At 39.3% G+C, this 21,679-nt stretch overlaps 3 pseudogenes; 2 read left to right on the top strand and 1 right to left on the bottom strand.

Annotated features, from left to right (window-relative positions):
- Positions 1-2,390: 2,390 nt before the first annotated feature.
- Positions 2,391-3,665, top strand: LOC141547462 (ELL-associated factor 1 pseudogene; annotated as a pseudogene).
- Positions 3,666-6,206: 2,541 nt separating this feature from the next.
- LOC141548021 (AFG2-interacting ribosome maturation factor pseudogene) lies at positions 6,207-8,631 on the bottom strand (annotated as a pseudogene).
- Positions 8,632-14,313: 5,682 nt separating this feature from the next.
- Positions 14,314-16,130, top strand: LOC141547461 (lysine-specific demethylase 4B-like; annotated as a pseudogene).
- Positions 16,131-21,679: the final 5,549 nt, after the last annotated feature.

The following is a 21,679-nucleotide window of genomic DNA, read 5'->3' as shown; positions in this document are numbered from 1 at the left end:
GTAGTCCTTCATCAAAGAGACAGTATGATTGAGTGGATAAGCCACCCAGTGCAACCAGAACAAAGCCTTTCTCCTTACCTAGTGCTTGTGGCTAGAATTTTATTACAGGCCATTAAAAGAGGAGTACAATTATCTGGGATTAGTCCTCCAAAAAGAAACACATTCTATACTAATGCACAAATTAATATATGCCCTGAGAGCATTTCATAATGGCAAATTTGATTGACCACAGCTCCAAATTTTGCACATGGGTCTCCATTAAAGATAACCCGGCTACTACATAATAGGCAATGCATTTTTGAAGAAAAGGTTTCTAAGGTTCCTCTTACATGACCAATAATCTTTGCAGATGACACCAAAGAAAATATTTTTGCTATACACTTCATGAGTTATCCATAAAGAGAATAGTCAGAAAATTCCTTTTCAGTCCACTGAGCACAACAGATTATTTGCTGTCCTGTCATTTGCTCTCACTTATTACCCAGGAGACATAACTATAATTACTGATTCATCCTATTCAGTAGGTGTGGTAAAAAGAATTGCCACAGCCCAAATAAAATTTTCAGCCTCTAATATTTAACAGCTCTTTAAGGAAGTTCAAGAGCAAGTGAGAAAGCATCCAAGCAAAAGTTATATGTTGCATGTCTACTCACATAGTGGACTTCCAGGTACTATTTTTGATGGAAATTCAAAGGCAGATAGCCTTTCAACTATGTTATCCAGTACTCCTTTATTTCAGAAAGCACAAGAATCTCATTCTAAATATCATCAAGCTGCTCAAGCTTTACATTTACAAATTGGAATAACAAGAGAGCAAGCTAGGAGCATTGTAAAAAGCTGTATAGCTTGCCTTCCTTTCCACAATCCTACACTCCCTCCAGGGAAGAATCCTGGTGGTTTCAGACCCAATGAAATCTGGCACATGGATGTGGCCCATTATCAATCTGTGGGTCATCTGTCTTTTATCCTTGTGGTGGTAGATACCTTCTCAGGATTAACTTTGGCAGTGCCAGCAGCAAAAGAGACAACCTGAGTGGTCACTGAATTCATGTCCAAGCATTTTGAATTATGGGTGTGCCACAAGAAATAAAAACAGACAATGGGCCTGCATATACTTCTAAATATTTTGTGCACTTTTGTGCACAGTGTACAATTTTATACACCATTGGCATTCCTTTTAATCCTCAAGGTCAGGCAATGGTAGAGAGAAGAAACAGAGACACTAAGACAATCCTCAAAAAAAGAAAGGAAAGCAGGAGCCACAGGTAACCTTAGAGAACTTCTACATTTAGTTCTCCATATCATTAATTTTCTAATTTTTGACAAAGATGCATTGGTTCCTGCAGACAGGTTTTATAACCTGTGGCAGTATCCAGTGTGAGAAGCTCCACTGCCCTTAGATAATAACCAGGTGATGTGGAGAGACCCAGAAAGTGGTGAATGGAAGGGACCAGAGAGGTTAGCTGCTTGGTGGAGAGGCTTTGCTTGTACTTCTTCAGATGGAGAAGGAAACAGATGGGTGCCAATGAGTCTTATTCTCCTTGTTCATCAGGGAGAGACAGAAAAACACAAAAACAAAAGAGAAGATCTAAGAAACATCTGACACTGAAAGAGCATGGCTGATAAGGAGACTGTTAAAGATTTCCTAACACAAGATAAGGCTGTTAAAGAACTTTAAAACCAGCAGGAATCATTGGATTTCCTAACACAAGATGAGACTAATGCCCAATGGACTTATAGACTTTTATAAATTCTCAATTTATAATTATTTGATTATGTTATTTGTTACATACTTCTAGCATGTATAATGTTACTATGTTACAATATATATATGTTTATATAAATATGTGTAATATCTCCCATATTGATGGAGTTATGTTTCAAGGCCATGACCACCCTATGTTCTAAATCAAAAGAAAGGGAAAGATGTTGGGATTACAAGGTAATAACTCAGGTTGTCTAAACAATTCTCTAGCTCAGAGTTGACACCTTTAGCAGTTGATGCCTTTAGTTTTCTCAAAAGGAGTTTACACATTAAAAGGAGTTTTCACTTTTAAAAGGAGCAAGTTGATTGTTTGAAGGATTTCCCACAAGCCCCTGAATTCTCACCTGCCCATTCTCTGGGAGGATAAAAGAGACAACATGGGGCCTGGGAAGCAGTCTGGATTTGGGAAGGACTAGAGCTGGAGGAGATTCAGAGCCAGCATTCAGGAAGAAGAAGAAGAGGCTGCTGGAGAAGAAAACCAGGAAACCTGCTCCCAGAGAAGGATTCCAACTGAGGGAGCATCCTAACTTTATACAGCACGCCTATACTGAGAGGCACTGAGGAGGCCGCCCTAGGAGCCACACCGGGCAGTGACTACAGCCAGATTCCAGACAGGGAGAGAGCCATGAAGAGCACCAGGAACCTGCTGGTGGACGGCAAGGAGCACTGCCTGACGTTCGGGGACAGTTTCGAGAAGAGACCCAAGTTCTACTTCCACAGGATCGGCTATGATTTGAAGCCGGCCTCTGTAGGCCCATCGGGGGAAGGTGAGCTCCAGGTGGGCAAGGGAGATGAGGTCAGGGTCTCCCTGCCTCACTTCCCTGGAGCTGCAGCCCCAAAGACTGTCTTCAAAGGAAACAAAAGACCCTATGAGAGAGACTGTATTCTCCTCATTAATCAGGATACTGGAGAATGTGTGTTGGAAAAAGTCATCAGCAGCCCTCAGGTCAAGAAGATGAGAACTGAGGGAGGGAGCAAAACCCAGGCAAGAGTGGAACCGCCCCCTGCACCGGCACCGCCCACTCCCATAGCATTCCGAGCCGCAGGGAAGACACCTGTTGGACCAAAAGCCTGTCCTGTGGAAGAAGATCTTCTCGGGGAACTCCAGTTGTTGGACATTAAGAGACAGCTGAGAGCCTGGATGGAGCAGATGGAGATGTTCAGAGACAGCAGCTCCTCAGACTCTGACAGCTCCAGCAGTGAAGAAGAGGAGCCCGCCCCCGGAGGCTCGTCCTCCCAGCATCCTCCTCTGCAGTTCCCTCACAGAATCCCTCTGGGGAACAGCAGCACCAGCCAACTCCCCGACAATAACCGGCTGATGAGCATATTGCAAGAAGATTTACAACTGAGTGACTCCAGCAGCAACAGCAGCTCCTCTGACTCTGACTCTGAGAGCTCCAGTAGTGAAGAGGAGGAGCCCGCCACAGCCAGAGCCGCGTCCTCCCTGCATCCTCCTCTCCCTCACAGAATCTCTGTGGGGAACAGCAGCAGCCAGCTCCTCGGGAATAGCAGGACAATGAGCATATTGCAAGAAGATTTACAAGTGAGTGACTCCAGCAGTGAAGAGGAGGAGCCCGCCTCCAGAGACTTGGCCTCCCAGCATCCCCCTCTCCCTCACAGAATCCCTGTGGCAAACAGCAGCAGACAGCTCCCCGGGAATCACCAGCTGATGAGCATATTGAGAAAAGATTTACAACTCAGTGACTCTGAGAGCTCCAGCACTGAAGACCAGGAGCCTGTCACAACCAGAGCCTCTTCCTCCCAGCGTCCTCCTCTGCAGTTACCTCACAGAAGCCCTCTGGAGACCAGAAGCAGCCAGCTCCCAGGGAATGACCAGCTGATGAGCATATTGCTACAAGATTTAAAACTCAGTGACTCTGACAGTGACAGCAATGTCTAGCCTTGGAACTTCCTGCATCTGAATTTGTTAGAACATCTGGATAGATGAAGGACACAAGCAGAAACCCACCCCCAAGGAGAGCCTTTGGCCCTTAGTGAGCCCCTGAGTCTCACTGAACCTGAGCAGCGTGCACTTTTATATATTATAGGCTTACATTTTTACCTCAGAATCTGGGTAGCATGTTAAAATCTGGGTAGTATAAAACAAACAAACAAACAAAAAACAAAAACAAAAACAAACAAACAAAAAAAAACAACTTCCCAGATCTATTAGAAGTATAAGACAAAGTAAAAATAGAAACCCCCACTCAATCACTTTCACCTTCAGAAAGAAACCCCAAATCAGAAATACTCAATCAAAATTCAGAGGATTCAAAGAAAAAAAAAAGTGTTGTGAACAGCCAAAAACAATTTAAGAATAAAGGAACCACAGTCAGGATGACACAGGACTACTCTGACAACTGACTTTAACTTATTTAACATATGTTGTTCCATCTAGGGGAGGGGGTGGGGGGAAGGAGGGGAGAAATTGGAATAAAAGGATTTTCAAGGTCAATGCTGAAAAATTACCTTGAAGATAGATTGAAAAATACATCTTGTAAATAAGGTTATGTTAAAAAAAAAAAAAAAAAGAGTAGTGCCCTGCCTTTGCAAAGGGATGAAAGTTACAGGTTTGTTGATGGTTGTGAGAGGCCAAGGACTAACTGGAGAATTTTTTGCTTCTAGGAAGGCCTGTCCTCCTTCATTTCTCTAAGGAGACCAAGGTCCATCTGAGCCAGAGACAGACTCAGAAGGGTTGAGAAGGACTGGAAATGAGATGTTCCATCTTTGACTGTTCTCTCCTGCTGGCTCTCCCTCCTCCTGCACTCCTCCACTAAGATCAAGACTGGGTCAGATGAGCAGACTGTCACAGAGAGCAGGAGGAGATTGGGAGAGATGCAGACTGAGACAGGATCAGACTGACAGACAATGTAAAGGAGACTGTGACAGACACAGATTGTAAAGGAGATGTGATTCTAGATTCTAGTCCAGACTGTTCTCAATGGGCTCCTTTCCTCTTCAACTAAGCAGGGATTTAGTAAGTTTTCAATATATTCAAGTATTTCTCATCATGATGACTTTAAAGTCATACAAGGAGTTGTCAACTTTGAATAATAAAAAAAAAATTATATTAAAATGTCCATAAGTACTAGAAGAAGTCTGTTTCTTTACTTTATTTTACTAATTTGATAGGCAGAGACCTTACCCATAAATTCCAGTCCAATATTTTCTTCAGTAATTTTTCAAAACTTGAAATGTTGAGCATAGCTTTAAAAAGAATACAAAGTAGACCCTTAGGCTGATATTTAAATCCATAAGAAAGACTATGAATAGGGTTTCATATTTATTTGGATTTTATTTCCTCCTCTCTATGTAAAATTTGAGTGAGGATCTGGGGATTTATTTCTACTTTTTGTGGCCAAAGCAGGTTGAAATAGTGGTGTGTTCTTTTCTTGGCAGGGATGTTGAAAAACAACTAGGAAGAAATTACGGCCTTAGTGCCTTTTATCAGAAATCTTTAGGATTGAAGAAGGCAGCCTACATAACATGAGTTCTGTATATCTTCAGTTTAGTTAAATGATATTTAAATGACATTATAAACTATTATTTTTTAAGGAGCTTAAGGAATCATGTAGCATGTTTTCATTGGAAAGATAGGTAAGCTGAAACTCATATTTCCGACAAGATGGGGGATCATTTTAGTGTATAATTGCTGGAATGCATGTTGAGATTTGTTGAGAGATCAATTTGTTATGATTGGGATTGATTGAAGATCACATTCTGCTAGAACAGGTAGAATGATGATAGACTGCAAGTCTATATCATAGGAAATCAAATGAATCAATGGAGACATTGAAGCTAGAGGAGAAATGACATAATTCCTAGCTGTTGATGATTTACTGTCTTTCTGTTCTTTATAGTATATGGCATCATAGTTTTAAAACTGAAAAGAAATTTAGATTAAATTGATCCACTGATAGATGGAGAAACTGAGGAACAGGCAAGTTAGATACTTGTCCAACTTGAGACAGGTAGTAAGTAGTAGAAATGAAATCAAAACACTAATCCTTAGATTTTAAATCAAGATTGTGTGTGTGTGTGTGTGTGTGTGTGTGTGTGTGTGTGTGTATTTATTTATTTATTTATTTTGCATCTTACTACCTTCTTGTCTTCCTAGGACTTTCAAGAGAAGTAACTACTAGAGCTGTCTTTCTTTTACAGTGACTAAACTCATATTTTCTCTGCTGACTTTATTCCCTTTCAACTGGTTTTACTCTCTCATATGTCTATTATTTCAGTGAGCCATTTGCAGCCAGCTCTCACAGTGGGAAAACAGGAAATAATTAATTTTAAAAAAGCTTTTGAAGCATTTTAATTTATTTCCATTTGTAAATGTTATTACAATTGAGTGATTTATTAATCTTAATGAACAGTAATTCCAGAATGATAAACTTTGTTCAATTGAGATATTTTAATTTAGAAATTCTTCTGTGTCTCTAGATTTTTTTTTTTCAGCTATTAAAACTATTTATTTCAAACAAAATCAAGAGACAGAACACATTCTTCACTGGAAGGCTTTATGCCCAAGACATATTGTCTTCCTGCTTCAGGACATCAGGCTAAGAAGAGATTGTGCCAGGAAGGGAGGGGAGGCCAAAAAGCATTGGATTATGCATATTAGTGATCACTTTTGAGGATAATCTGCTCATCTCCCTCCTCCCACCAATCAATCAGGAGACTACAATGTCCTGCAGTAGGACCTTGATCAGTTAAGTACAAACATAGGGAAACAGAAAAAGCTCTGTCCTGGGAGTCAATTGATCAACATTTGGGATTTTCCTCTCTACCACTGAAAAGATGTATGACCTTAGTGAAGTCCCTTCACCTCCTGTCTCTTCTTCTATAAAGTATAAGTTTGGACTAGGTGAACCCTAGCTTTCCTTTTTGTTCTAATGGGCTCATGGACCTACAATAATCCTCAAAAAGAAGAAATTCAGAAGTAATTTATGCCACGTTGCCACCCCCTTGTGGCACAGTTTGGAAACAGCAAGTTAGGGAAAATGTTAAATATAATCAGTCAATCCATTAAACAGTAATAAAACCAAACATGAACTTTAAAATGAACTTTGATATACAAATTTCTATAACTTAAGATTTCAAACTCTATCTCTTTGTTATTTTTTTTTATCAATTTACTCCTAAATTTTTATGTATGTATATATGTATGTGTGTACATATAATCCTTTATATTCTCATATTTAAGTGTGCTTACTGAACTTCTCCGGGGAAATACTCTTGTAATCAATTTCTAGACATGGAGAAAGTTCAAAAGGGAAGAGGCTTTATCAAGGATTTATTATGTTCTCATTACTTAATCCAGATTCTGTGCTTTCCACTTTTCAGTATTTTATATCAGTCTTTTTCTATTATTTTCCTATTCACTGAATTTCCTTTCCATAGTTCTTCATTGAATTATAGGACTGGATTACAGTAACAGAACAGTTTTCCAAATGTTGGAACATTTTCTTTTTGATATGCTTTTCAGAGTAAGCTCCAAAGAAAGGGAATTTCTGGATCAAAGACTATGAACACAATATGTTCCCCAAGGACTTACCAGTTTACTATTTCACAAGCAAAATATGAGCTTCTTATTTCTCTATGACCCACCAGTGTTGAGTTTTATCATTTTTATTTTTTGTCCCCAAACCCTCAGAAGAGTAGTTTTAAAGGTGAACTTTTTTAGACAAACTTTTCCATCACATATACTTAAATTTCAGATAAAAGTAAATGTATCTTCCCTAAGTTAAGACACAGAATATGGAGCAAAGATTTTGGGTGACAAAACCATGGCAGAGTACTGGTTTTCCCTTTTTGCCTGTCTTCATAATGGTCCCCCCTCTCTTGAGCAGTTACTCCAGCTCCTCCAACATTCTTGGTCATTGCCCAGACTACGACTTTTGTCACTACCAACCTCATTTTCCTTACTGAGCATCAACTCAAGTCTCTGATATAGAATAAAAACTCCTTGGGTTCACAAACATATAGCCCAATTATGTATGAAATAACTTCTAGAAATCCGTATTCCCAACATGGGAGTATGCCCACATTTGTTTTAAAGTGGCAGGTGAAATAAAGCTGGATTTTAACTGTGGTTTCTTTGTCTATAGATAGAAACATCCTTTAGGTTTCCAGGAAAAAAGATACATTCAGCAGGATATCTTGTACTAGGTCTCGATCATTCTCTGAAATTCGATCCCAGGCGTGTGGCAGAGTTTGGATGTTTGGCAAATTTCCCCACTGAATCTGGGAGAGGAGATATTTCCTTTCCAGGTACACATTTCGATAATGTTTGTCAATGTCCTGTAACCATGCCAGCATATCAGCCAATGAGGGGCTGACAGCAGATGGTTGCAAAACTGTATCAAGTCCAAGTTCATCTGCTTTCTGTTCATACAGTTCAAACACTTGTTCCACGTGGCTGCTGACTGTATCTCGCACCTGGAGAAGGCTGGTTAGCTTTTCTCCCAATTGGTCTAAGATGGCGTCCCCAGCAGCTAGCAGTTTTCTTCTCAGGCGATCTTTCAGATCAGGGAAAGCCCGAAGTGGAGTCTCCTCTAACTGGACATTCTGACTGGCCTGTAGCTGCTCTGCCAGGTTGCTAAGGGAGGTCAGGAGAGGTAAGCAATCACTCAGAGTACTCTTCCAGAGCCCATGCTGGTGCTCTACAACACGGAAAGCCTTCTTCAGAACATCCTGCACAGCTGGCAAAGGCTCCTTTGGAGACATCTTTTCTGCATTCAACTCTTGATGTCACCTCACAGGGTTAAAGCCTTCTGTCCTTGTTCCCATGTTGCTTTAACATGTTTCAATGATCGACTCCTTCGAGCTTCCTGCTCCCCCAAGCGCATGCCCAAAAGCGACTACCAACGGATCGTCTCTAGATTATTGATTGAAGATAGCCTGCTATACTAGTATTACTACCACTGAAACGAAATTTTTTACAATGTTCTTTTCTTCAAGGAACTCAATTTTAGTTGTAGACTCATAATAAAAGATAAATGAGATGAGATGACACATCATTTTGAATGAAGAAGTTTAACAACATCCTAAAAAAGGGAAACAAAGGAAATGAAACATTCACAAATAGAAAATCAAAAATGATCATGCTTTCGAATTTTAGCCATCATTGTTAAAAATCATTGCATATTCTTTTTTTACCCATCTGCTAACTATAGACAAATAGAAAGACAGATATTGCCACCTGTCAACATCCTATTGAAATTGAAGTTGAATCCTGCACTAGAAAGATGACTGAATGTTGAAATAAGATTTACTTTACTACCTCTAAGACCAATGTCATTGAACTTTATAAATTTGTGATGGGTGAATGTGTATTTATTCAAATTTCCTTTTTTTTATTTCTGAAACCTTCAATATCATATTAATGCTATTTGTCAAGAAAACAAGCTTTTAAAGCACTCACTATATAACAAGTGCTGCTTTAAGTACTAGTGGTACAAAACAAAAATGTGAGCCTTTCCCTCTAGGGATTTTAGTTTAACAGTAAAGATAGCATGCAAATGAATAATCATTAACAAAATACAAATATAGATGTATACAAAACTATAAGACAACCTCAAAGAGAAAGGAAAATAGTGATAATTCAGGATTAAGGACAACAAGATGATTCATGACCATTGTTGAGCTTGAACTTAGACTTCAAATAAACTAAGTAGGGCTTTCCAAGTGGGGAAGACAAAAAGGGAGAATATCCTAAAGATCAGTGACAGCACATCTTCCTAGCTGTGTGAGCAAATCACTTAAGCCCAGTTGCCTCAGCAAAAAAAAATGAATAAATAAAAATAAAAACAAACAAACAAAAACAAAAGCAAGCAAAACAAATAAACAAAAAACAAAACCAATGATGGATGACAGCACATGGCATGAATTTACAGATACAGTGACAGTGACATATATTTGAAACATTAGCATGCTAGCTAATTTAGCTGGGTGATGAACTATGTGAAGGAGAGTATTGGAAAGAAGAATAGAAAATTAGATGAAACCCAAGTTATTAAGAAATTTAAATGCCACCCAGAAGATTTTCTGTTTAGCATTAGAAACAACAGGAAACTCCTCCACTTGACTCCAATAAATTGACATTAAGGAGATGATCAGATCTGATGTTTAAAAATCCACATTGGCAACAATTTTGCAATCTGAATGGATTGATAAGACATTGATTAGATATACTGTTGAATTGTAAATGGGAGAAGATTTATGACTCAAATTTCAACATGAGTGTTCAAGAACAATAGAAGTCTTTAAGCACAATATGTTTTAGAATACAAACCAGCAATGATAAAAATATGAAAGTTACATGTTGTATGTTAATAGGTATAATGCATCTTTGTTAAACTGAAATAGACACTTAAATTAACAGGTTTTAGAAATAATAGAAAAAATAATTTAATTTTTATTTTATTTTATAATTATAACTTTTTTTTTTGACAGAACATATGCATGGGTAATTTTTTACAACATTATCCCTTGCACTTACTTCTATTCAGATTATTTCCTTTCCTCCCCCAACCCCCTCCCCCAGATGGCAGGCAGTCTTATACATGTTAAATATATTACAGTATATTCTAGAAACAATATATGTGTGTAGAACCGAATTTTTTGTTGCACAGGAAGAATTGGATTCAGAAGGTAAAAATAACAGTTTACACTCATTTCCCAGTGTTCCTTTTCTCGATGTAGCTGATTCTGCCCATCATTAATCAATTGGAATTGGATTAGCTCTTCTCTATGTTGAAGATATCCACTTCCATCAGCATATATCCTCGTACAGTATCATGGTTGAAGTGTATAATGATCTTCTGGTTCTGCTCGTTTCACTTAGCATCAGTTGGTGTAAGTCTCTCCAAGCCTCTCTGTATTTCTCCTGTTGGTCATTTCTTACAGAACAATAATATTCCATAACATTCATATACCATAATTTACACAACCGTTCTCCAGTTGATGGGCATCCATTCATCTTCCAGCTTCTAGCCACTATGAAGAGGGCTGCCACAAACATTTTGGCACATACAGGTCCCTTTCCCTAATATAGTATTTCCTTGGGATATAGGCCCAGTAGTAGTATGGCTGGGTCAAAGGGTATGCACATTTTGATAACTTTTTGGGCGTAATTCCAGATTACTCTCCAGAATGGTTGGATTCTTTCACAACTCCACCAACAATGCATCAGTGTCCCAATTTTCCCACATCCCCTCCAACATTCATCGTTATTTGTTCCTGTCATCTTAGCCAATCTGATAGGTGTGTAATGATATCTCAGATTTGGAACACTCTTTCATATGAGTAGAAATAGTTTTAATTTCATCATCTGAAAATTGTCTGTCCATATCCTTTGACCATTTATCAATTGGAGAATGGTTTGATTTCTTATCAATTAAAGTCAATTCTCTGTATATTTTGGAGATGAGGCCTCTATCAGAATCTTTCATTGTAAAAAGGTTTGCCCAATTTGTTACTTCCTTTCTAATCTTGTTTGCATTAGTTTTGTTTGTGCAGAAACTTTTTCTATTTAGTGATCAATAATGGTCTCTAGTTCTCCCTTGGACACAAACTCCTTCCTCCTCCACAAGTCTGAGAGGTAAACCATCCCATGTCCCTCCAATTTATTTATGATTTCTTTCTTTATGCCTAAATCTTGGACCCATTTTGATCTAATCTTAGTATGTGGTGTTAAATGTGAGTCCATGCCAAGTTTCTGCCATACTAATTTGCAGTTTTCCCAGCAGTTTTGGTCAAATAATGAATTCTTATCCCAAAATTTGGGATCTTTGGGTTTGTCAAACACTAGATTGCTATTTTTATTCACTATCTTGCCCTGTGAACCTAACCTATGCCACTGATCAACTAGTCTATTTCTTTGCAAAAACCAAAAGGTTTTTGGTGACTGTTGCTGTATAATACAGTTCTAGATCAGGTACCGATAGACCACCTTCACTTAATTTTTTTTTCATTACTTCCCTTGAAATTCTCGACCTTTTGTTGTTCCATATGAATTCTGTTGTTATTTTTTCTAGGTTATTAAAATAGTTTCTGGGAAGTCTGATTGGTATAGCACTAAATAAATAGATTAGTTTAGGGAGTATAAGCTGGCAATTCTTAATGAAATTCTATGAATCTCTATGGAAAGACTTAAGAATTTTGATTTTGCTGGGGGTTGAGACAATATTTAATTCAAAATGTTGATAGTTAGGGAAATAGAAGCTGTGATGAGAAAATAATTACCTTTTTTTCGAATGGATGGAAAATGTCTTCTTTCTATGAAGAATAACTTTGAAATTATAGAATGAACTACAGAGATGGTCAAGGCAGATAGAAAAATGGAAATGTGCTTTTAATTATCTTCCCTCCAAAATATTCAATTTGTCAATCACCTTCTGTTGATTCTTGTTTTCAAAGCACTTGGAAGAGTTCCTTAAATAGATGGGTTTCCTGCCCTGCTCTGTGGGAACATCCGTTCTTCTAGTTTGTTTTACACTTTTTAATGAGAGTCAAATTTTTTGGGCTCCCAGTTCAGTAAGTTCTGCACCAGTGAATGAGGTAGTACTTCTGATGTCATAAAAAGAACTCTCAGAGGAGAGTCTAGTGATTCAGGGCTTGTCTTGGCTAGTCCAATTGTTAATTGTGTAACACTTGACAAATCATTTCTTAGCTCTGAAAGTAATCATCTCTCTGTGCAAAATCATTCTAATGATACTTGTACTTCCAACCTCAAGGTGTTCATGGGAAAAATAATTTGAAATGGGTCAAATGCTTCATATAGATGAGTTCTTATTAATTATATAAAACTGATAACAAATGACTGTTAATTGTTTGAAATAATGAGTCAAATATTTATATTTTTTGGGGGGGGGCTTCATGAGAGAGTAACATCTTTGTTGAAGATGATATTCATCATGTTTCTCCCCTGAAATTTTAGAAAAGAGAGCTTAACTATTGAAAGAATTATGCCAAAATTAAATGTAGCAAAGAATCTTGACAGGAAAGACCCTCTTCCCAATCCAATTAACTAATCAGAGACATCAACAGGTACAAAGAGAAAACATTTATGTAATGCCTGCAAGGGAGAAACCCAGACACACGCCTGGGAGCCATCCCAACCCCTTCCATCTGCTCCTGCAACCCAACCTGCTTCCAGGTTTGTCCAGGCACTAAAAACAAAAGACTGGACCCTTCTCATTGGATAGACTAAAAGGACATCATTATCCTTGACCAATAATCACCAATGCTGGCTGCCTCCCACAGGTGACATCACTCCCTGCAACTTCTTGTATCTCAGGTTCAAAGTTCATTCCTCCATGGAGTAAATGACCTCCCCCAAGGTCCAAAGTTCTGGGAAAAGGGATCATATGATTCAATACTGAGAAATACTTCATCCAATCAGTTCCATTCATTGCTAAGAAAGGTGGCCAAAAAAGTAAAATTAAGGAAGACCTGAGTTTGATTCATTTCTCATACATTTACTGTCTAAATATTTAAGTTTAGGCATTTTGCTTATATCAAATTGAGTTCCTTCAGCTGTAAAAATAAAAAAAAAAGAAACAAAAGAAACCTATAATGATAGCAGCATGTACCTCATTAGATTAGAATAAGAATCAAATATGTGAATGTCTTTACACTGGTTAATAGGCTTTAAGAATAGAAATTATACAGCTGCTGCTGCTTTTAATACTTGATTGGTTATTTTCTCTTCTCCTAAAGGACAAACATTACATCACTATGTTGGGATCAAATTACAGTGTGTCCAGCTACAGCTGATCAGATCAGAATGAAATCAGATTGCTCCACCCCAGGTTGGGTATAAATTGTGTATAAGCAGAGCATGTCCCTAAACAAGCCAAAAGGCAATCAGATGGAAGAAAGGGATTGAGTTTAGGAAAAATAGAGTTGTATGCAGTAGAGTATACTGAGATATTCCCTGGAGAAATGAAATCTATTCCTGTTCAGCCTATGGATCCTTTGCCTCCAGGCACAGTAGCCTTGACCATTTCACTTTCTGAGAGTGCTTACAAAACAGTGTTCATCCATACACTGATGTGGGAAACTGGAGAATGTGTAGCTAATTTCCTAGTCACTAACACAGGTAGACAAAGTGTGATTTATCAAGCAGGAGAAGTAGAAGTATCAGGCTTATTGTTATATACCCCTAATAAGCAATCTGGTGACAATCGCCCAGATTCTGACTCCAATGAAAAAATCCAGGAATATATTGGACAGCAGCTGTGACAGCTGACTGACCTATGGTTACTATTTATATAAATGGAATACCATTTGAAGCATTGGTAGACAGGGGTGCAGATGCTACAGTTATTAGAGGTGCCAGTTGGCCCAGTCACTGGCCAAATTTAAGGGAACTCCATTTGGAGGACATTAAGAGAGAGCTGAAAGTACTGGGGGAGCAAGCCAGTAAAGTGGCCAGGCCAGAGCTAAGGAGCCAAGGGTGGCTGGCCCAGCTTCCCCATGAAGGACTGAGGAAGCTGACTCACAAAGCAGCAACCATAGGGTTTGGAACTGAGCCATTTGGAATTATGGGGTCTGAGAATCCAAGTCTACACACTCCGAGTTGTAAGATCATGACCTTCTGTCCTACCATTGAGGAGTTTTAGGACTTTGGGAAATATGTGGCCTACACTGAATCCCAAGGAGCTCACAGAGCAGGACTTGCTAAGGTGATCCCACCCAAGGAGTGGAGACCTAGGAAAAGTTATGATGAAATTTATGACATGGTGATTCCAGCTCCTCTTCAACAGGACAATCTGGGTTATTTACCCAGTATAACATAAGGAAGAAAGCCATGACAGTGGGAGATCATCGCCACTTGGCCAACAGTGAAAAGTATTGTACTCCTCCACACCAAGATTTTGAAGATCTGGAACGTAAATACTGGAAGAACCTGCCTTTTGTATCTCCAATTTACGGCGCTGATATCACTGGTTCTTTATATGATGCTGATGTGCAGGAGTGGAATATTGGGAATTTGAACACCCTTTTGGACATGGTGGAACACGAAGGTGGGATGATCATAGAAGAGGTGCACACTCCCTACCTGTCCTTTGGCATATGGAAAACCACCTTTCCCTGGCACACGGAAGACATGGATCTCTACAGTATCAATTACCTGCACTTTGGGGAGCCCAAGTCTTGGTATGCCATACCTCCAGAACATGGGAAACGTCTGGAACGCCTGGCAAAAGGCTTTTTCCCAGGCAGTTCTCAGGGATGTGATGCCTTTCTCCGTCACAAGACAGCTCTCATCTCTCCCTCCGTCTTGAAAAAGTACGGCATCCCTTTTGATCGGATCACTCAGGAGGCTGGCGAGTTCATCATTACTTTTCCCTATGGATACCATGCAGGATTCAATCATGGTTTCAACTGTGCTGAGGCCACCAATTTTGCCACATTGAGATGGATTGACTATGGCAAGATGGCTACTCAGTGCACCTGCTGAAAGGATATGGTGAAAATTTCAACGGATGTTTTTGTGAGACTGCTACAGCTGGAGCGCTATGAACTGTGGAAGCAAGGAAAAGATATTATTGCTTTGGACCACGTGAAGCCTACAGCACTCACTAGCCCCGAACTGAGTGCTTGGAAGGAGACCAAGGCTGTGCTGAAAGCTAAGCTCCTTGGGAGACAAATTAAGGAAAACAGACACTGGAAAAAGACTGAGGAGGAGAGAAAACCAAATACAGACAGGAAGAGAGAGCAGAACAGAAAGCCTGGCCTATGGTCCCACAAAAAAAGAAGCCAGCCTAGGAGGCATAAGGCGGAAGACCAGAAGTCTTTGGGAGAAGTTATGGCTGCAGAAACCCTTTGGGAGGAGGGCAAAGTTAAGGAAGAACCCAAATATAAGGCTGATCTAGAAGAAGAAGAGCAGCACAAAACTCCTGAAGGCAGTGAAGGTGATGGTAAGACCAAACTCTGAGGACTATGGACAGAATCCTGATGACCTGGCCTTCATGGAGAGCCTCCTGCAGTCACAATACCAGCCTGGAGCCCAGCGCCACATGTTTGGTACAAACTCAATTTTAGAACCAACATCTCCTGACCTCCTACACCCCCACCCTGACCCCCTTTGACCCAAGCTAAGCACCCAGGCAACAGTGGAACAAGTGGACAGCCCTCTCCCTGACCCATTCAATAACTTGCTGTGAATTCCTTTCATCTATATTGAATTTGACCATCTGAGAGACTTGTTTGGCCACAGGCTACCTGGACTCTGCTCAACACACTGCTGATGGTCCTAGGAAAGGAGGCAATGGTAACCTCTCAGATTGCCTGTCACCCGGAGGCTTTAGAACAGCTTCTGCTCCTGGAGCCCATGGATGCCTGGCTCTTGTCTTAGGCTAGGAAGGATTAAAGGTTACATTACAAAAGCAAAAACTACTCAGATTTGTAAACCATGTAAAAGCTCTCATCTTGAAAAGTACTATTCACTGACTACTGATGCAGACTTTGCAATGTGATTTCTGTACAGAAATCACCTTTGTGAAGTTCTATCTATAAATACTTATTGTTAAAAATATAAGAAAAAAAGGGAAAAGGAGAGAAGAGAGAGAGAAAGAGAGAGAGAAAGAGAGAGAGAGAGAGAGAGAGAGAGAGAGAGAGAGAGAGAGAGAGAGAGAGAGAGAGAGAGAGAGAGTGCTCTGAGAGCTGAGATGAAGCAGATGGGGACTCTCAGGGACAGCAGCTCCTCTGACTCCCAGAGCTCCAGCAGTGAAGATGAGGAGTATACCTCCAGAGACTCTTCATCAAGGGGATCCTCCTCTGCAGTCCTGTCACACAAATCCTGTGGGGAACAGCAGCAGCTCCCCGGGAATAACCGGCTGATGAGCACATTGGGAGATGATTTACAACTGAGCGACTCCTGCAGTGACAGTGATGTCTAGTGTTGGGACTTCCTGCATCTGGTTTGTTGCATCCAGAAAGTTGGAGGACACAAGCAGAAAGCCACCCCCAAGGAGAGCATTTGGACCTTAGTGAGCCCTGAAGCTCACTGAACCTGAGCAGAGTGTGCTTGCATATATTATGGGAATACACTTTTACCTCAAAATCTGGGTATAATAAAAAACACACAAACAAACAAACAAAAAAAAACAAAAAAACAAAAAACAAAAATTCCCAGATATGTTGGAACTATAAGACAAAGCAAAAATAGAAACCCCCACTCTATCACTTTCACCTTCTGAAAGAAAGCCCAAATCAGAAATACTCAAATACAGAGTATTCAAGTCAAAGAAAAAAAGAAGTGTTGTGAACAGCCATAAACAGTTCCAGGATCAAGGAACCCCAGTGAGGATCACACAGAACTACTGAAATACTGACTTTAACATATTTAACATTTATTGTTCTACCCTCCATCTAGGGGAGGCGGTGGGAGGAAGGGAGGGGAAGAGTTGGAACAAAAGATTTTGTGAGGTCAATGCTGAAAAATTATCTTGAACATATATTGAAAATTATATCTTGTCAATGAAAAGCTATTAAAAAAAAAAAAAAAAAGAGTAGTGGCCTGCTTTTGGGAAGGGATGTCAGTAAGAGGTTTGCTGATGGTTGTGGGACAGCAAGGAAAAGCTGGAGAATTTTGGCTTCTAGGAAGGCCTGTCGTCTTTCTTTTCTCCACTGAGACCAAGGTCCATCTGAGCCAGACACAGGCTCAGAAGGGTTGAGAAGGACTGGAAATGAGAAGTTCCATCCTTGACTATTCTCTTGCTGGCTCTCCCTCTTCCTTCACTCCTCCACCAAGATCAAGACTGGGTCAGATGAGTAGACTGTCACAGACTGCAGGAGGAGACTGGGAGAGATGAAGACTGAGGCTGGATCAGACTGACAGACGATGTAAAGGAGATTGACAGACACAGATTGCAGAAGAGATGTGAGGGAGACAATAAAGACTCTAGAATCTATTTGTGGCCATTCTCTTAGGGTCTATCCTGTTGAGACCAAGGCCTGACTGGAGGACTATCAGAAAGCTAGCATGAACATTACTAGGAATTATCTATATCATGAAGTTTTTTCCTTCTTATTTTATAGTTTGGTCAATTCTGTTTTTAAAGTGTCATTGTCTTTGCTATTTTTTGCCTCTCTTAGAAAGGCTTCAATTGTATTTTCATAATTGTCTTTTCCCACTCATTTCCCCCATTTTTCTTCCCTTCATCTTATTTAGTTTTTAACTAAATTTAGCTCTTCAAAGATTTGGGGGAGGGGGTATATTGTGTCTAATTCACTTGTTTCTTCTTTGAGGCTTTCCTTTTGTCTATGTTGACATCATTGTGTTCTTAGTTTGTATCTTCATTTTCCTTGTCACCACTGCAGCTGTTTTGAAGTATTCTTCTTTTTTTTGTTTGCTCAAGTTTAAAGCTTAATTCTTGACTTTTAATTTTAAATTAAACTTGAGCTTTATCCTTCAAATAATAATGAAGTATTGCTCTAAGTTTAAGTGTGTTTATTTTTTTTCATAATACTCTTTTCAGTTCTAGTTTGTATATATATATATAAGACACATTTTCAAAATTATGTGATATGTTCAACATCTCTAAAAATCAAGACATACAAGTTAAAATTACTCTAAAATGTCATTTCACACTGACAAAATTAATCATCTATTTGAAATATATATGACTATGCATATGCTGTTTTCCTACACTAGGCATCTGGAAATATTTTTCTCTCCTAACCCCAACCATAGAGACTAAAACATAAGTATAAACATAAAAATAGTTAGTAAATGATAAAGTATAGTTGAGAAAAATAGTCTTGTTTTTTCATTTTGCCCAAAGTATTAAATAGTAGGTTCAGTATATGTCCTTCCAATGAGTACTTTAAATTTCTTTAAGTATTGAATTATTTGATCTCCTTGCTGTCCAAGGAACTCTGCACAGTTTTCTCTAGTACTCCAGTTCGAAAATGTTGGTTTTGTAGTACTCAGTTTTCTTTATATTGCAGATATCCCCCTCATACATCCCTACTTATTAGAAAACAACATAGCTTTGATTATATGGATATGGAAAAAAACTGATAAAAATGATGTACTTGGAGAAGCTTATGATTCTCCACCAAGTAATTTTTCTTTAATAACCAACTAATGCTACTATCTCAAGTAAAAGGCATATTTTTCAATGGATACAATAACGATTTAAATCTCTCTTTGTTTACAGATTCAAGTTCTTCAATTGTTTCTACATTCTAGTAAAGGTCTGTTGTAAGGGACCTAGAACCAATCTTCCCTGTGCGGAAGGGAGCCGCCCTAATGTCAGTCATCTCCAGGATGTGGTTCCGGGTCGACTAATAGAGCTACATGTCGGTAGATGCGTGGAACTATGATTTGCTTGGCCATATAAGGAGAAAAACGGCTAGGCATTGCTAAAAGAGCTGGCCCCGCCAACGATGGGAGGAATTGGGGAGGGTCCAAGAAGATTCTGTATAAAAGTAGGGAACAGCAACCGCTCAGGCAGACATTTTGGGCAGCAGACAATAAAGAACAGCTCTGCTACATGTTGGCTCTCTGTTTGCTTATTCCCCGCTCCTGTCTCTGGAGCGGGTCCGGAGATGTCTGAAGGCTGGTGATAACATGAAGTGCGCAGTAAGAAACTTTCAGTTTCCAGTGAAGCTGCAGAGAAGCAGACCCACAACAAGTGGCGCCCAAACAGGTACCTGGGCAGTGTATTCGCTGGAACAAGGAAAGATAAGTAGAAAGTCGCGCTCCTTGATTTTTTATCAAGAAGAAGCAAACAGCCTAATTGCTTACATGCAGTTAGATGAGGTATGGGGCAGAAAGCAGTTAAAGCCCAAATCGAGCCAACAGATTCAGGAGTATATGCTTCACAGCTATATAAACTCATAAACTCTGTAAAAAGAATGGAGTGGATCTTAACTTAAAAGCATGCAGAGCCTGGATAGAAAAAATAGAACTCTGTGTCTGTCTGTGTATGTCTGCTTTGAATTTTTTGTTCTGTGTTAAAAGTTAGCACGCTCATAAGACATAAGAATTCAGCATCTGTGTTACAGGCTTAGAAAAATAACAGGCTGAATTGTGGAAATTGAAATTCATTCAGAATAGTAATTCTTTCAGAGTGGTTCAAAATTATTGGTCTTAAAAATTGTTTGTGATTTTAAACTTTTTAACCTGTTGTACCAATTTGTAAGTAAAACAAAAGAAAAAGAAAAAACTTGACTATTTTAAACTGGTGGGGAAGTTTTCTCTGAAAAGCAGATTTTCAAAGTCTGCTAGAAAGGAGTAACTGCAATACAATCTTATCTGCTTAATACCGCCTGGGAAGCTTCTTACTAGTGACCTTGAAGCACTCAGGCAGAAAAAAAAAAAAAAAAAAAAAAAAAAAAAAAAAAAACTATTTGGTTTGTTTCTGAAACATTGGGTAATTATTTATCATTATGGGTTATGAATCTTGAAGTTTAAAGTTTAAAAAAAAAAAAAAAGGGGGGGTGATTAAAGAACAGGGAGGTGAGGGACTTTCGCGAGTGTAGAGAGACTTCCTCGGCAGATTTTCTGCCTTCACAGAGACGCCTCTGCTGGGAGCAGGGAAGATGGGAGGGGGTAATAGTGTTCCCCTCGTGTTGCCAGAAGAGAAAGTGGTGCTAAGAAATAAACACCTCTCGTGCTTGGCAACTCGTCTCTGTGTTAGTTCTTCCTCGGAAGCCGGTGACGACTGAAGACCCAGAAGATGGGTAAGTAGAGGGCAGATACTCCACTCGCGAAGCAGAAGTCCACAAGTGGTCCCGAAGAAAAGGGATAAGAGAGATTGATTTACAAAAGCAATTAATAGTTTAAATGAAGCATCTAGTCAGAAGAGTTATTGGTTTGGAAGTGTTTAAAGTATGTCAGAGAAAGTTTGAGCAAGTAGGCATTGGGAGGAGAGAATTAGTGGGAGCAAATGATTTCAAGAAGAAATCAGTGGGGAAAAGAAGGAACTTGTTGGAAAAGGTAGTCACGGAGAGATGACTGTGAGACGGGACGTATTTTTGCAGGGGTAAAGCAGCAACAGGAAGCTGCAGCTGTTTCTGGTTGAAGAAAGCAAACTGGTTTAAAGGGATTCAAAATTCTTCCTTGTATCCAATATTTGAAACCAAGGATTTGTTTTTTAAGGAAATATGTTATGTCTTTACTTTAACATCTGAAAACTTTACAACTAAACAGGCTTATTGCTCAGACTCCTCCCTTAGGGTTTCAACAGTACATGAGTTTTAGCTTGGAGACGGGGTCCTGGTTAGGACATGGAAGGAGGACAAGCTGACCCTGAGCTGGAAAGGACTGATCCAGATCCAGATCCAGCAGTGCTACACAGGAAAGAGAGTGGACTCAGCATATCAGAATTAAAGGACTGAATGCAGAGAACAAGCTGAGACAAACATTGAAAAGCAACTGATAAACTGCGCATGTAAAATCTTGAAAGCGGTATTGAAACCTCACTATTAGATAAAATATCTATTACTGACACCTCCCCCTCCTACAAAACATCCTCCATCAATCATAAGAGTTCCTAAAACTTGTACCAATAATGTAACTTTTCCTCCTCTGACAAATTGTGTTAGAAAGAAAAGAACCTGGTATGACACTTTATTTGGTGGTGTTGGAACTGGTTTGGGTATAGTTAATTCAATAGACCTTGAGACCTCGGCCAGCAGACTGCGCAGTGCTGGACAAGATGTTTCTCAGGCTTTGACTGTAAATGCTCAATAGTTGCCTACGACGATCCTACTCCACCAAAATACTTTAAAATATCAAGGCCAATTTCTACAGATTTTGAATGATAGTATTATTACTAGTTTGGGTTTTACTGGAAATATTAGTAAATTATTTAAGTGGACCAAATGCTCTTTACAAAATATGTATACCTAGATACAAAAAGAAAATGCTCAGAGATTGTTGCAATGTGGGAT

The sequence above is a fragment of the Sminthopsis crassicaudata genome, chromosome 6 (genome assembly GCF_048593235.1).
Source record: "Sminthopsis crassicaudata isolate SCR6 chromosome 6, ASM4859323v1, whole genome shotgun sequence".
Classification (NCBI taxonomy): Eukaryota; Metazoa; Chordata; class Mammalia; order Dasyuromorphia; family Dasyuridae; genus Sminthopsis; species Sminthopsis crassicaudata.
The sequence above is the reverse complement of the archived record's forward strand: the minus strand, read 5'-3'. Positions and strand labels throughout refer to the sequence as shown.